Source organism: Salvelinus namaycush, chromosome 17, assembly GCF_016432855.1.
Source record: "Salvelinus namaycush isolate Seneca chromosome 17, SaNama_1.0, whole genome shotgun sequence".
Lineage (NCBI taxonomy): Eukaryota > Metazoa > Chordata > Actinopteri > Salmoniformes > Salmonidae > Salvelinus > Salvelinus namaycush.
The window spans coordinates 28,808,671-28,824,695 of record NC_052323.1 but is presented as its reverse complement, the minus strand read 5'-3'; positions in this window follow the sequence as shown (position 1 = coordinate 28,824,695).

Genomic DNA, 16,025 nt, shown 5'->3' with positions numbered 1-16,025 from the left:
CTGGGATTGGTACATATACAGTATATTTATGGTTGTTGTTTGAATCCCAGATTGCCCCTTTTAACTGTCAAATTATTAAGAGAAAAGAAGAACATGGACTGTTGTCCATCAGCTGGGTAAACCACCAGTCAATGTGTCTCGAGGTATTGCTTTTTCACCATCTAATTTCCATCTCATTTGATATGAATTCATTCATTAAACATAAAAGAATACATGAACCGCTGTGCTATAAGTTATGCCAATTCTTATTTGAAGATCCGTGAGATGTATCCAACTGAACCCCATGTGAACTATGTATTTTATTTTCACTGTAACATGCTCTACACAATGCTTCTGTAGTAGATGACATGCATTATTTAGAACTCTATTGTGATCTACTGCAGAGATCTTCATAAGGTGGAAGAAGAAGAAGAAGAAGAAGAAGAAGAAGAAGCAGAAGAAGAAGCAGAAGAAGAAGCAGAAGAAGCAGAAGAAGAAGAAGCAGAAGAAGAGGAAGAGGAAGAAGAAGAAGAAGAAGCAGAAGAAGCAGAAGAAGAAGAAGCAGAAGAAGAAGAAGAAGCAGAAGAAGCAGAAGAAGAAGCAGAAGAAGCAGAAGAAGAAGCAGAAGAAGAAGAAGAAGAAGAAGAAGCAGAAGAAGAAGAAGGAGAAGGAGAAGAAGAAGAAGAAGAAGCAGAAGAAGAAGAAGAAGAAGAAGAAGAAGAAGAAGAAGAAGCAGAAGAAGAAGATACAGAAAAAGAAGAAGCAGAAGAAGAAGAAGAAGAAGCAGAAGAAGAAGAAGCAGAAGAAGAAAAAGAAGAAGAAGAAGCAGAAGCAGAAGAAGCAGAAGCAGAAGAAGCAGCAGAAGCAGAAGAAGCAGCAGCAGAAGAAGAAGAAGCAGAAGAAGCAGAAGAAGAAGATGCAGAAAAAGAAGAAGCAGAAGAAGAAGAAGCAGAAGAAGAAGAAGAAGAAGAAGAAGAATAAGAAGAAGAAGAAGCAGAAGAAGAAGAAGAAGAAGATACAGTGGCAAGAAAATGTATGTGAACCCTTTGGAATTACATGGATTTCTGCACAAATTGATCATACATTGTGATCTGATCTTCATCTAAGTCAGAACAATAGACAAACACAGTGTGCTTATTATACTAATAACACAATAATTATTGTATTTTCCTTGTCTATATTGAATACATAATTTAAACATGCACAGTGTAGGTTGAAAAAAGTATGTGAACCCCTAGGCTAATGACTTCTCCAAAAGCTAATTGTAGTCAGGAGTCAGCTAACCTGGAGTCCAATCAATGTTTGGAAGGAACACACACCACTATGTGTAGAGAGAAAAAGGCCCAGCACACCAACATCAAAACCTCATCCCAACTGTAAAGTATGGTGGACGGAGCGTCATGGTTTGGGGCTGCTTTGCTGCCTCAGGGCCTGGACAGCTTGCTATCATCAACGGAAAAATAAATTCCCAAGTTTATCAAAACATTTTGCAGGAGAATGTTAGGCTATCTGTCCACCAATTGAAGCTCAACAGAAGTTGGATGATGCAACAGGTCAACGACCCAAAACACAGAAGTAAATCAACGACAGAATGGCTTCAACAGAAGATAATATGCCTTCTGGAGTGGCCCAGTCAGAGTCCTGACCTCAACCCGATTGAGATGCTGTGGCATGACCTCAAGAGAGTGGTTCACACCAGACATCCCAAGAATATTGCCGAACTGAAACAGTTTTGTAAAGAGGAATGGTCAGAAATTCCTCCTGACCGTTGTGCAGGTCTGATCCGCAACTACAGAAAACGTTTGGTTGAGGTTATTGCTGCCAAAGGAGGGTCAACCAGTTATTACATCCAAGGGTTCACATACTTTTCCCACCATGCACTGTGAATGTTTACAGTGTGTTCAATAAAGACATGAAAACGTATAATTGTTTGTGTTATTAGTTTAAGCAGACTTTGTTTGTCTGTTGTTGTAACTTAGATGAAGATCAGATCACAATGTTATGACCAATTTATGCATAAATCCAGGTAATTCCAAAGGGTTCACATAGTTTTTTCTTGCCACTGTAGAGAGAAAGATGGAGAACCAGGTTTGATGATGATAAATGTCCGACTTTGAATCATATATTTTTATTAAAGTGATCTGACAAGCCAAAGGAAGATGTATATGCCTGGGAGAATATATATATATATTGTTATTATTATTATTTTTTTTATTCAGTTGTCAGGAGGGTATCAACACATTTAAAACCAATTGAAATCCAGCTGTGTTGCTCAGGGAAATGCATCTACCTTCATTAGGATTGCCAAAGTGACTCTGAAGATGCAATTCATTAATCTAGACCGCTGAAAAGTGTTCTTCATATTGTTATGGAAAATCAATGGGATTGAGTTGGAGGACCGCCAAGCTAACCACTTCCATACAGGCCCTGGGAAAAAAAGGCTACAATTAATGCATCAAGCATGACCAAATCATATACCGTGCAGACACCGTAAACCGCCAACACTCTGTTAACATTACTTAACCCAGGGTCAGAGTCATTAAGGGGAAAACAGTAGAACCCTATAGGTGAAGATACTTTGAAGAGGCCTAAAGCCTGGTTTACCGGTAATACAACCATGCTGAAGGTATAACGTGACATCCCCCACCCCAAAGACAATACACTTTGTTAATATTAAAGAGTCCAAATTATTAGGGAAACAAATTATTTAAACAAATTGTACATGTGAAAATACTAGACTAGAGATGAGACTAGAGCTAGTGATGAGACTAGAGCTAGTGATGAGACTAGAGCTACAGGTGAGACTAGAGCTAGAGGTGAGACTAGAGCTAGAGGTGAGACTAGAGCTAGAGATGAGACGAGAGCTAGAGATGAGACTAGAGCTAGAGATGAGACTAGAGCTAGAGGTGAGACTAGAGCTAGAGATGAGACTAGAGCTAGAGGTGAGACTAGAGCTAGAGTTAATGAATTAAATTAAATGACCCTCCCCTGGACGATAAAAAATAAATAAACTGAACTCTCCCCCTGTCTGAAATTGAAAAAGCATGACCCTACCCCATTCTTTCCACTGGTCCCAGTGAAAACAATCCCAACAGTCCCATATTATTATCAGGAGAGGGGTAAATAGGTTAACAACACCAATGGATTTTATATGATATATCTGTGGTCAGGTGTTTTGAGAACAGCCTTTTTTTTATACAACACAATCAACCTACTCTGAGCTTTTTCTCATTCCCATGAATAACTCAAACAGTGTGGATGAATGTACTAAACTCCTTGAAGTTGTCCCCGGTAAAAAAAATTATGGAGCTGAACAAAAAGTAATTCAAGGACCTGAAATTAGCCCAGCGGAGCGGAGAAGAATTTGATTGATATTTTATTGCACAGCGTGAATGAGTAGAACCATGAACCCTGCCAAGACCCAGTCAGTAGGGCTTCAGAGAGGCCTTGTCAGTACGCCTTTAGAGCGGTGGAGAGAGGCCCTGTCATTAGGCCTTTAGAGCGGTGGAGAGAGGACCTGTCACTAGGCCTTTAGAGCGGTGGAGAGAGGCCCTGTCATTAGGCCTTTAGAGCGGTGGAGAGAGGCCCTGTCATTAGGTCTTTAGAGCGGTGGAGAGAGGCCCTGTCATTAGGCCTTTAGAGCGGTGGAGAGAGGCCCTGTCATTAGACCTTTAGAGAGGTGGAGAGAGGCCCTGTCATTAGGCCTTTAGAGCGGTGGAGAGAGGCCCTGTCATTAGGCCTTTAGAGCGGTGGAGAGAGGCCCTGTCAGTAGGCCTTTAGAGCTGTGGAGAGAGGCCCTGTCAGTAGGCCTTTAGAGAGGTGGAGAGAGGCCCTGTCATTAGGCCTTTAGAGCGGTGGAGAGAGGCCCTGTCATTAGGCCTTTAGAGCGGTGGAGAGAGGCCCTGTCATTAGGCCTTTAGAGCGGTGGAGAGAGGACCTGTCATTAGGGCTTTAGAGCAGTGGAGAGAGGCCCTGTCATTAGGCCTTTAGAGCGGTGGAGAGAGGACCTGTCATTAGGCCTTTAGAGCGGTGGAGAGAGGCTCTGTCATTAGGCCTTTAGAGCGGTGGAGAGAGGACCTGTCATTAGGCCTTTAGACCGGTGGAGAGAGGCCCTGTCATTAGGCCTTTAGACCGGTGGAGAGAGGCCCTGTCATTAGGCCTTTAGAGCGGTGGAGAGAGGACCTGTCATTAGGGCTTTAGAGCGGTGGAGAGAGGCCCTGTCATTAGGCCTTTAGAGCGGTGGAGAGAGGACCTGTCATTAGGCCTTTAGAGCGGTGGAGAGAGGCCCTGTCATTAGGCCTTTAGAGCGGTGGAGAGAGGCCCTGTCATTAGGCCTTTAGAGCGGTGGAGAGAGGCTCTGTCATTAGGCCTTTAGAGCGGTGGAGAGAGGCCCTGTCATTAGGCCTTTAGAGCGGTGGAGAGAGGCCCTGTCATTAGGCCTTTAGAGCGGTGGAGAGAGGCCCTGTCATTAGGCCTTTAGAGCGGTGGAGAGAGGCCCTGTCATTAGGCCTTTAGAGCAGTGGAGAGAGGCCCTGTCATTAGGCCTTTAGACCGGTGGAGAGAGGCCCTGTCATTAGGCCTTTAGACCGGTGGAGAGAGGACCTGTCATTAGGGCTTTAGAGCAGTGTAGAGAGGCCCTGTCATTAGGCCTTTAGAGCGGTGGAGAGAGGCCCTTTCATTAGGCCTTTATAGTGGTGGAGAGAGGCTCTGTCATTAGGCCTTTAGACCGGTGGAGAGAGGCCCTGTCATTAGGCCTTTAGACCGGTGGAGAGAGGACCTGTCATTAGGGCTTTAGAGCAGTGGAGAGAGGCCCTGTCATTAGGCCTTTAGAGCGGTGGAGAGAGGCCCTGTCATTAGGCCTTTATAGCGGTGGAGAGAGGCCCTGTCATTAGGCCTTTAGAGCGGTGGAGAGAGGCCCTGTCATTAGGCCTTTAGAGCGGTGGAGAGAGGCCCTGTCATTAGGCCTTTAGAGCGGTGGAGAGAGGCCCTGTCATTAGGCCTTTAGAGCGGTGGAGAGAGGCTCTGTCATTAGGCCTTTAGAGCAGTGGAGAGAGGCCCTGTCATTAGGCCTTTAGACCGGTGGAGAGAGGCCCTGTCATTAGGCCTTTAGACCGGTGGAGAGAGGACCTGTCATTAGGGCTTTAGAGCAGTGGAGAGAGGCCCTGTCATTAGGCCTTTAGAGCGGTGGAGAGAGGACCTGTCATTAGGCCTTTAGACCGGTGGAGAGAGGACCTGTCATTAGGCCTTTAGACCGGTGGAGAGAGGCCCTGTCATTAGGCCTTTAGAGCGGTGGAGAGAGGACCTGTCATTAGGCCTTTAGAGAGGTGGAGAGAGGCCCTGTCATTAGGCCTTTAGAGCAGTGGAGAGAGGACCTGTCATTAGGGCTTTAGAGCGGTGGAGAGAGGCCCTGTCATTAGGCCTTTAGAGCGGTGGAGAGAGGACCTGTCATTAGGCCTTTAGACCGGTGGAGAGAGGACCTGTCATTAGGCCTTTAGACCGGTGGAGAGAGGCCCTGTCATTAGGCCTTTAGACCGGTGGAGAGAGGACCTGTCATTAGGGCTTTAGAGCAGTGGAGAGAGGCCCTGTCATTAGGCCTTTAGAGCAGTGGAGAGAGGACCTGTCATTAGGCCTTTAGAGCGGTGGAGAGAGGCTCTGTCATTAGGCCTTTAGAGCGGTGGAGAGAGGACCTGTCATTAGGCCTTTAGACCGGTGGAGAGAGGCCCTGTCATTAGGCCTTTAGACCGGTGGAGAGAGGACCTGTCATTAGGCCTTTAGACCGGTGGAGAGAGGCCCTGTCATTAGGCCTTTAGACCGGTGGAGAGAGGACCTGTCATTAGGGCTTTAGAGCAGTGGAGAGAGGCCCTGTCATTAGGCCTTTAGAGCAGTGGAGAGAGGACCTGTCATTAGGGCTTTAGAGCAGTGGAGAGAGGCCCTGTCATTAGGCCTTTAGAGCGGTGGAGAGAGGACCTGTCATTAGGCCTTTAGACCGGTGGAGAGAGGACCTGTCATTAGGCCTTTAGACCGGTGGAGAGAGGCCCTGTCATTAGGCCTTTAGACCGGTGGAGAGAGGACCTGTCATTAGGGCTTTAGAGCAGTGGAGAGAGGCCCTGTCATTAGGCCTTTAGAGCAGTGGAGAGAGGACCTGTCATTAGGCCTTTAGAGCGGTGGAGAGAGGCTCTGTCATTAGGCCTTTAGAGCGGTGGAGAGAGGACCTGTCATTAGGCCTTTAGACCGGTGGAGAGAGGCCCTGTCATTAGGCCTTTAGACCGGTGGAGAGAGGCCCTGTCATTAGGCCTTTAGACCGGTGGAGAGAGGACCTGTCATTAGGGCTTTAGAGCGGTGGAGAGAGGCCCTGTCATTAGGCCTTTAGAGCGGTGGAGAGAGGACCTGTCATTAGGCCTTTAGAGCGGTGGAGAGAGGCTCTGTCATTAGGCCTTTAGAGCGGTGGAGAGAGGCCCTGTCATTAGGCCTTTAGAGCGGTGGAGAGAGGCTCTGTCATTAGGCCTTTAGAGCGGTGGAGAGAGGCCCTGTCATTAGGCCTTTAGAGCGGTGGAGAGAGGCCCTGTCATTAGGCCTTTAGAGCGGTGGAGAGAGGCCCTGTCATTAGGCCTTTAGAGCGGTGGAGAGAGGCTCTGTCATTAGGCCTTTAGAGCAGTGGAGAGAGGCCCTGTCATTAGGCCTTTAGACCGGTGGAGAGAGGCCCTGTCATTAGGCCTTTAGACCGGTGGAGAGAGGACCTGTCATTAGGGCTTTAGAGCAGTGGAGAGAGGCCCTGTCATTAGGCCTTTAGAGCGGTGGAGAGAGGCCCTTTCATTAGGCCTTTATAGCGGTGGAGAGAGGCTCTGTCATTAGGCCTTTAGAGCGGTGGAGAGAGGACCTGTCATTAGGCCTTTAGACCGGTGGAGAGAGGCCCTGTCATTAGGCCTTTAGACCAGTGGAGAGAGGACCTGTCATTAGGGCTTTAGAGCGGTGGAGAGAGGCTCTGTCATTAGGCCTTTAGAGCGGTGGAGAGAGGCTCTGTCATTAGGCCTTTAGAGCGGTGGAGAGAGGCCCTGTCATTAGGCCTTTATAGCGGTGGAGAGAGGCTCTGTCATTAGGCCTTTAGAGCGGTGGAGAGAGGCCCTGTCATTAGGCCTTTAGAGCGGTGGAGAGAGGCCCTGTCATTAGGCCTTTAGAGCGGTGGAGAGAGGCCCTGTCATTAGGCCTTTAGAGCGGTGGAGAGAGGCTCTGTCATTAGGCCTTTAGAGCAGTGGAGAGAGGCCCTGTCATTAGGCCTTTAGACCGGTGGAGAGAGGCCCTGTCATTAGGCCTTTAGACCGGTGGAGAGAGGACCTGTCATTAGGGCTTTAGAGCAGTGGAGAGAGGCCCTGTCATTAGGCCTTTAGAGCGGTGGAGAGAGGCTCTGTCATTAGTCCTTTAGAGCGGTGGAGAGAGGCCCTGTCATTAGGCCTTTAGAGCGGTGGAGAGAGGCTCTGTCATTAGTCCTTTAGAGCGGTGGAGAGAGGCCCTGTCATTAGGCCTTTAGAGCGGTGGAGAGAGGCTCTGTCATTAGTCCTTTAGAGCGGTGGAGAGAGGCCCTGTCATTAGGCCTTTAGAGCGGTGGAGAAAGGCTCTGTCATTAGGCCTTTAGAGCGGTGGAGAGAGGCCCTGTCATTAGGCCTTTAGAGCGGTGGAGAGAGGCCCTGTCATTAGTCCTTTAGAGCGGTGGAGAGAGGCCCTGTCATTAGGCCTTTAGAGCGGTGGAGAGAGGCCCTGTCATTAGGCCTTTAGAGCGGTGGAGAGAGGCCCTGTCATTAGGCCTTTAGAGCGGTGGAGAGAGGCCCTGTCATTAGGCCTTTAGAGCCGGTGGAGAGAGGCCCCTGTCATTAGGCCTTTAGAGCGGTGGAGAGAGGACATGTCATTAGGCCTTTAGAGCTGTGGAGAAGAGGCCCTGTCATTAGGCCTTTAGAGCTGTGGAGAGAGGCCCTGTCATTAGGCCTTTATAGCGTGGAGAGAGGCCCCTGTCATTAGGTCCTTTAGAGCGGTGCAGTGGAGAGAGGCCCTGTCATTAGGCCTTTAGAGCGGTGGAGAGAGGCCCTGTCATTAGGCCTTTAGAGCGGTGGAGAGAGGCCCTGTCATTAGGCCTTTAGAGCGGTGGAGAGAGGCCCTGTCATTAGGCCTTTAGAGCGGTGGAGAGAGGACATGTCATTAGGCCTTTAGAGCTGTGGAGAGAGGCCCTGTCATTAGGCCTTTAGAGCTGTGGAGAGAGGCCCTGTCATTAGGCCTTTATAGCGGTGGAGAGAGGCCCTGTCATTAGTCCTTTAGAGCGGTGGAGAGAGGCCCTGTCATTAGGCCTTTAGAGCGGTGGAGAGAGGCCCTGTCATTAGGCCTTTAGAGATGACCTGTCAGTAGGCCTTTAGAGAGAACCTTTCAGTAGGCCTTTAGAGAGGACCTGTCAGTAGGCCTTTAGAGAGAACCTTTCAGTAGGCCTTTAGAGAGAACCTTTCAGTAGGCCTTTAGAGAGAACCTTTCAGTAGGCCTTTAGAGAGAACCTTTCAGTAGGCCTTTAGAGAGAACCTTTCAGTAGGCCTTTAGAGAGGACCTGTCAGTAGGCCTTTAGAGAGGACCTGGTCAGTAGATCTTTAGAGAGGACCTGTCAGTAGACCTTTAGAGAGGACAGTAGGTCTACCTGTCAGTAGGTCTACCTGTCAGTAGACCTTTAGAGAGGACCTGGTCAGTAGATCTTTAGAGAGGACCTGTCAGTAGGCCTTTAGAGAGGACAGTAGGTCTACCTGTCAGTAGGTCTACCTGTCAGTAGACCTTTAGAGAGGACCTGGTCAGTAGATCTTTAGAGAGGACCTGGTCAGTAGATCTTTAGAGAGGACAGTAGGTCTACCTGTCAGTAGGTCTACCTGTCAGTAGACCTTTAGAGAGGACCTGTCAGTAGGCCTTTAGAGAGGACCTGTCAGTAGGCCTTTAGAGAGGACCTGTCAGTAGGCCTTTAGAGAGGACAGTAGGTCTACCTGTCAGTAGGTCTACCTGTCAGTAGACCTTTAGAGAGGACCTGTCAGTAGGCCTTTAGAGAGGACAGTAGGTCTACCTGTCAGTAGGTCTACCTGTCAGTAGACCTTTAGAGAGGACCTGGTCAGTAGATCTTTAGAGAGGACAGTAGGTCTACCTGTCAGTAGACCTTTAGAGAGGACCTGGTCAGTAGATCTTTAGAGAGGACAGTAGGTCTACCTGTCAGTAGGTCTACCTGTCAGTAGACCTTTAGAGAGGACCTGTCAGTAGACCTTTAGAGAGGACCTGTCAGTAGGCCTTTAGAGAGGACAGTAGGTCTACCTGTCAGTAGGTCTACCTGTCAGTAGACCTTTAGAGAGGACCTGGTCAGTAGATCTTTAGAGAGGACCTGGTCAGTAGATCTTTAGAGAGGTGGAGAGAGGGGGTTTGCCTTTAGAGAGGTGGAGAGAGGACCTGGTCAGTAGATCTTTAGAGAGGTGGAGAGAGGGGGTTTGCCTTTAGAGAGGTGGAGAGAGGACCTGGTCAGTAGATCTTTAGAGAGGTGGAGAGAGGGGGTTTGCCTTGACGTACGCTGAACACATTGTTCTCACTGACTGCTGTTAGGTTCCAAGTATATGGATTTCAGTTACATATCGAAACTGAATAAAACAATGATAATATAACCTATTGACACAGATGGTTATATATGTAAACATGAACTTGCCCATGGATTTATTCAATTCAATAACTCATATTTTGACATGTGATATTGATGGTACAAAAAGAGATGACAAATTGTAATCAGGTATGAGCAGCTGTTTCAGTGAATGTCTTGCCGGCAGGTTAGCGGTCAGCTGGAAACAGACCCTACACATCAGAGAAGATGCAGCCAACAGCAGTGTGGTATTCCAGAGAACAGGATTATTAAATTAGCCAGCTAACTTTGATAAAAACAGACACATACTGTAACAACTCGTGCTTTTTCCGGTTGATTCCAGAAAGCGACATTTGTATATTTGGTTGTCGTTGTGAGGTCAAATACACCGTGTCAATTTAAAAGATGAAGTTATTTCTAGTAATTTCCGCTGACAAACTAACTGATTCTGCTTTGCGTAACAGCCCCCCATGCAGCTGAGCTCCACAGGCAGAGCCCCCAGTGGAGCTAAAGGGCTGCTTTATATAAATGTCATATTGTGTTATATTGTGATAGTACAAAATATCCATCTCATAAAGTGATTTATGACGTGGTGCAACTCGCTGAGCTTGATCTGTCGACGCACCGTGCATTATATTAAGGTGACATACACGGGTGTGTTTCATGCAGCGAGCCCGGTCATCTAATCAACTATCAAACAAAACACTAATCAATTGGCATAGTCTCTTGAAGGCAAAGTACTCCTGAAGATTGGTATCTATGGATTCAATCTTGATAGATGCATTCCCCATAGGAACATGTTGAGTGGTGTATATAGAGAGCAATTCTTGATATATTGTATTTCCTAACGGAATGTGTTGAGTGTTTCACCTCGTTAATCACCAAAGAGAGGGCACTCTTCGCCCCATTGGCTAGGCTTTAGTGGGCTACTTGTATACGTTTAATTAGAGTTGTAGAACTGATGGGTTTGCAAGACTTTGAGTTCCTTGATGTTACAGGGTTGCCTTTTGGTATCACTGACTGACCACATAATCGTTGGCTGGGCACATCACGGACATTGGCTTGGTTTTCAAAGGCTTTCTCTCTGCTGATTGGCTGGGCATCCGTGAGATTGAGGTTTTAGAGGTTTTATATCTGAAGGAACACGCCGCTCGCTCCCATCCCTTCAGATTTGGCAGAAACAGCCACAAAACACACGACATGGCAGGGTTGGTGGGTGAGGGAGGGACATTATGGTGGCAATACACTCGCTGTTTGTTTGTTACCTATGCATAGTCACTTCGCCCCCACGTACATGTGCAGATTACCTCAACTAGCCTGTACCCCCTGCACACTGACTCGGTCCCGGTGCCCCCTGTATATAGCCTCCACACTGACTCTGTACCGGTGCCCCCTGTATATAGCCTCCACATTGACTCTGTACCAGTACCCCCTGTAGATAGCCTCCACATTGACTCTGTACCAGTACCCCCTGTACATAGCATCCACATTGCCTCTGTACCAGTACCCCCTGTATATAGCCTCCACATTGACTCTGTACCTGTACCCCCTGCACACTGACTCGGTACCGGTGCCCCCTGTCTATAGCCTCCACTCTGACTCGGTACCGGTGCCCCCTGTATATAGCCTCCACTCTGACTCTGTACCGGTGCCCCCTGTATATAGCCTCCACTCTGACTCGGTACCAGTACCCCCTGTATATAGCCTCCACAATGACTGTATCGGTGACCCCTGTATATAGCCTCCACATTGACTCGGTACCGGTGCCCCCTGTATATAGCCTCCACATTGACTATTTACCGGTGCCCCCTGTATATAGCCTCCACATTGACTATTTACCGGTACCCCCTGTATATAGCCTCCACATTGCCTCTGTACCGGTACCCCCTGTATATAGCCTCCACGCTGACTCTGTACCGGTACCCCCTGTACATAGCCTCCACATTGCCTCTGTACCGGTACCCCCTGTATATAGCCTCCACATTGACTCTGTACCGGTACCCCTGTATATAGCCTCCACATTGACTCTGTACCGGTACCCCCTGTATATAGCCTCCACATTGACTCTGTACCGGTACCCCCTGTATATAGCCTCCACATTGACTCTGTACCAGTACCCCCTGTACATAGCCTCCACATTGCCTCTGTACCAGTACCCCCTGTATATAGCCTCCACATTGACTCTGTACCAGTACCCCCTGTATATAGCCTCCACATTGACTCTGTACCGGTACCCCCTGTATATAGCCTCCACATTGACTCTGTACCGGTACCCCCTGTATATAGCCTCCACATTGCCTCTGTACCGGTACCCCCTGTATATAGCCTCCACATTGACTCTGTACCGGTACCCCCTGTATATAGCCTCCACACTGACTCTGTACCGGTACCCCCTGTATATAGCCTCCACATTGACTCTGTACCGGTACCCCCTGTATATAGCCTCCACATTGACTCTGTACCGGTACCCCCTGTACATAGCCTCCACATTGCCTCTGTACCGGTACCCCCTGTATATAGCCTCCACATTGACTCTGTACCGGTACCCCCTGTATATAGCCTCCACATTGACTCTGTACCGGTACCCCCTGTATATAGCCTCCACATTGCCTCTGTACCGGTACCCCCTGTATATAGCCTCCACATTGACTCTGTACCGGTACCCCCTGTATATAGCCTCCACACTGACTCTGTACCGGTACCCCCTGTATATAGCCTCCACATTGACTCTGTACCGGTACCCCCTGTATATAGCCTCCACATTGACTCTGTACCGGTACCCCCTGTATATAGCCTCCACATTGACTCTGTACCGGTACCCCCTGTATATAGCCTCCACATTGACTCTGTACCGGTACCCCCTGTATATAGCCTCCACATTGACTCTGTACCAGTACCCCCTGTACATAGCCTCCACATTGCCTCTGTACCAGTACCCCCTGTATATAGCCTCCACATTGACTCTGTACCGGTACCCCCTGTATATAGCCTCCACACTGACTCTGTACCGGTACCCCCTGTATATAGCCTCCACATTGACTCTGTACCGGTACCCCCTGTATATAGCCTCCACATTGACTCTGTACCGGTACCCCCTGTACATAGCCTCCACATTGCCTCTGTACCGGTACCCCCTGTATATAGCCTCCACATTGACTCTGTACCGGTACCCCCTGTATATAGCCTCCACATTGACTCTGTACCGGTACCCCCTGTATATAGCCTCCACATTGACTCTGTACCAGTACCCCCTGTACATAGCCTCCACTTTGCCTCTGTACCAGTACCCCCTGTAAATAGCCTCCACATTGACTCTGTACCGGTACCCCCTGTATATAGCCTCCACATTGACTCTGTACCAGTACCCCCTGTATATAGCCTCCACATTGACTCTGTACCAGTATCCCCTGTATATAGCCTCCACATTGACTCTGTACCGGTACCCCCTGTATATAGCCTCCACATTGACTCTGTACCAGTACCCCCTGTACATAGCCTCCACATTGCCTCTGTACCGGTACCCCCTGTATATAGCCTCCACATTGACTCTGTACCAGTATCCCCTGTACATAGCCTCCACATTGCCTCTGTACCGGTACCCCCTGTATATAGCCTCCACATTGACTCTGTACCGGTACCCCTGTATATAGCCTCCACATTGACGCTGTACCGGTACCACCAGTATATAGCCGCCACATTGACTCTGTACTGGTACCCCCTGTAAATGGTCTCCGCATTGACTCTGTACCAGTACCTCCTGTATATAGCCTCCACATTGACTCTGTACCGGTACCCACCTGTATATAGCCTCCACATTGACACTGTATTGGTACCCACCTGTATATAGCCTCCACATTGACACTGTTCTGGTACCCACCTGTATATAGCCTCCACAATGACTGTATCGGTGACCCCTGTATATAGCCTCCACATTGACTCTGTACCGGTACCTCCTGTATATAGTCTCCACATTGACTCTGTACCAGTACCCCCTGTATATAGCCTCCACATTGACTCTGTACCGGTAACCCCTGTATATAGCCCCCACATTGACTCTGTACCGGTACCCCCTGTATATAGCCTCCACATTGACTCTGTACCAGTACCCCCTGCATATAGCCTCCACATTGACTCTGTACCAGTACCCCCTGCATATAGCCTCCACATTGACTCTGTACCGGTACCCCCTGTATATAGTCTCCACATTGACTCTGTACCGGTACCCCCTGTATATAGTCTCCACATTGCCTCTGTACCGGTACCCCCTGTATATAGCCAAATTAAATTTGATTTGATTTGAATACAGCCAACATCAGGAGTTGTGAGTGGCCGTTGTGATTAAAGGCAGAAACACAAATACTGTCAACTGTTGTTCAACAGAATGCTCAACTCAAATACACTCAACTCAAATACACTCAACTCAATTACACTCAACTCAAATACACTCAGCTCAATTACACTCAGCTCAATTACACTCAACTCAAATACACTCAACTAAATTACACTCAGCTCAATTACACTCAACTCAAATACACTCAACTCAATTACACTCAGCTCAATTACACTCAGCTCAAATACACTCAGCTCAATTACACTCAGCTCAATTACACTCAGCTCAATTACACTCAGCTCAATTACACTCAACTCAATTACACACAACTCAATTACACTCAGCTCAATTACACTCAGCTCAATTACACTCAGCTCAATTACACTCAGCTCGATTACACTCAAGTCAATTACACTCAACTCAATTACACTCAGCTCAATTACACTCAACTCAATCACACTCAGCTCAATTACACTCAGCTCAATTACACTCAGCTCAATTACACTCAGCTCAATTACACTCAGCTCAATTACACTCAACTCAATTACACTCAGCTCAATTACACTCGACTCAATTACACACATTGTATTCGTATCTGTCCCTTCTGTAAACTGTCAACACTTCAAAATATTGGAATGTAGGTGTGAATGTGTGATTTTTTTTTAAAGTGTGCTGAAAATAATGTATTTAATCAGACAGTTTTTAAAGAAACAGCTCTGGCTATGAGGATGGGATTATTATCATTATTATTATTATTACGTTCATGTATTGATATCACTTTTCAGGAGAGCACAGCAGAAAGTCTCAGTAGTGATTGGGAAGTAGGAGGATTTAAGTGTACAAAAAATAAATCAAGTGTCACTAAACCAAGACTGAGGCTCGCAGCTGTTTTGAGTATTCAGAAGATGGTGCTATTTGTTGTGGTATGTTTTGTTTTCATGAATCTGTTTATTCGTTTTTTCCCGTGGCTCGAACAGATGCCTTTAAACAGAGACTTTAATCTACACCGCCTGCCAAAGACTGAAAAATGTTCTGAATATATATTTTTACTGTATATTTAGTTTAACATCCTCTAATATGTTCATACTTTCTCCTTATTCTAATCTGAGAGAGTTCCCGTAATGTATTTCTCACAAACAAAATGAGCTGACTTTAGTGCCATTAGGCTAGAGCTGTAGCTAAGTAACATTATAATGAAGCTGACCACTTACATCAAAGGTCAGCGTGTAACAAGAAATAGCCAACAGTGTGTACAGCCAAGTGGTAGGAGAAGTTAACTCTCATAGCCTTTTGCTCAAATAGCTACCTCAACATATTTCATCAGAACACCGTCACTGCACTGTAAATACCCACTCCAGCATCATACTTCAGGAGGAACACTGTCACTGCACTGTAAATACCCACTCCAACATCATACTTCAGGAGGAACACTGTTACTGCACTGTAAATACCCACTCCAACATCATACTTCAGGAGGAACACTGTTACTGCACTGTAAATACCCACTCCAGCATCATACTTCAGGAGGAACACTGTCACTGCACTGTAAATACCCACTCCAACATCATACTTCAGGAGGAACACTGTTACTGCACTGTAAATACCCACTCCAGCATCATACTTCAGGAGGAACACTGTCACTGCACTGTAAATACCCACTCCAGCATCATACTTCAGGAGGAACACTGTCACTGCACTGTAAATACCCACTCCAACATCATACTTCAGGAGGAACACTGTTACTGCACTGTAAATACCCACTCCAGCATCATACTTCAGGAGGAACACTGTCACTGCACTGTAAATACCCACTCCAACATCATACTTCAGGAGGAACACTGTCACTGCACTGTAAATACCCACTCCAACATCATACTTCAGGAGGAACACTGTCACTGCACTGTAAATACCCACTCCAACATCATACTTCAGGAGGAACACTGTCACTGCACTGTAAATACCCACTCCAGCATCATACTTCACTAGAACACTGTTACTGCACTGTAAATACCCACTCCAACATCATACTTCATTAGAACACTGTTACTGCACTGTAAATACCCACTCCAACATCATACTTCG